The sequence below is a fragment of the Echinops telfairi genome, unplaced genomic scaffold (genome assembly GCF_000313985.2).
Source record: "Echinops telfairi isolate 266 unplaced genomic scaffold, ASM31398v2 ScPeMD7_5592;HRSCAF=6446, whole genome shotgun sequence".
Taxonomy (NCBI): domain Eukaryota; kingdom Metazoa; phylum Chordata; class Mammalia; order Afrosoricida; family Tenrecidae; genus Echinops; species Echinops telfairi.
The window spans coordinates 50,435,834-50,437,271 of NW_022109491.1; positions in this window are offsets into that span (position 1 = coordinate 50,435,834).

Here is a 1,438-nt window from a genome sequence, read left to right on the forward strand (position 1 = left end):
AGTTTGTTATGAGAACCAATTCAATGGCACTTAACACCACCACCACTACTATAGCACCTGCTAATCCTACCCTAAGCCACTCTCTACAACTACTAATCTAAAACTAGCATCCACACTCCCACCAGCTACCATATTCACCCAGAGAGAGACAATGGATGCAACAGTGCTGCCAAAGTAGCGTCCCCACTCCATTGTCTCTGTACATTAAAACAAAGCAAAACATAACAAAAGAGCAGGTCGAAGATAACCAATATATAAGCAACAAATTAATACAATAATACCACAATGTCTTAGGGACAAAAGACAACTTTAAATCACATACACACCTACAAACAGGGCAATTTGGCCCAAGCAAGTGAACAAAATATAAGGCCAGATAAACTTCCAAAGGATGTAATGGCATTGGAATACCTGATAAGCAATTATATATAGGACCCTTGAGCCGATTTATAAAGAAATTAAGGAAAACAATGACAACTTTAAGGAAAGCATAGACAAAATCAAGTAATTTTAGAGGAATTCAGAAAAAAATACAAAAACAAATTGAGATTACAATGAAAATTTAGAAGCATATAAACACAGCCAGCCACAGATTAATGTTAAAATTTCAGAAATAAAGAATGTATAGGATGCCAGGAGAGTAGAATTGAAGCCATGCAAGATAGAATTAGTTAATTCAAAAGAGAAATTTCATAATAGTAATCTGTTTAGGGATAATCAGGGAATAGAACAACAAAATAATAACAAAGAAGTAAAAAAGAAAAGAAAAGAAAGAAAACCTAAAATTATGTGACACAACACGAAGATGAGTAATTTATGTGTGAGTGAAAATTATAAAAGAGTCCAGTTAGATTCACCCACCTGGAGCTCCTGCTGCCAGACCAGAAAATTGAGAGGTAAGGTGAAGGAGACTGGGAGGTAGAGTCCTGAAAAAATTTCCACTCACAAAGTGAAACAAGAATGCACTAAATCGCTGTAGGTTTGGCGCGCTGGCCTCGTGGGCTATGGCTGAGCATTTACCAGCATCTTAGTTTGGCAGCAAGTAATGATTTCCCCAGGCTGAGGCCCTAAAGGGGAAATAATCCGAAGACACGAGGAGAACTTCTGAAAATTAGACACAGGACCCCACACCAGAGCTCCCCACACTGTTGGCTGCATTTAGCTCATAGCCTGGGGATGGGGTCAGCAGGTAGCCATAGATTTGGAGCAATTGAAAAGACTTAAGGAAATTTATCTGAGTCATGTCACAGTGTGGCAGAAAATAAGCGGATAGTCATAGTCCAGGGGGCGAATTCAGTTCCAGTTAGCTGAGAAGAAAACAACCTCTCTGATAAGCTGTATCTTCTCCTCTGGGGGTCAGCATGACAGCCCACAAATCAGGGCACCCAATAAGCCCAATATAAAAAAGAGAGAGAAAATATTTTCTTGGTAAAAACAG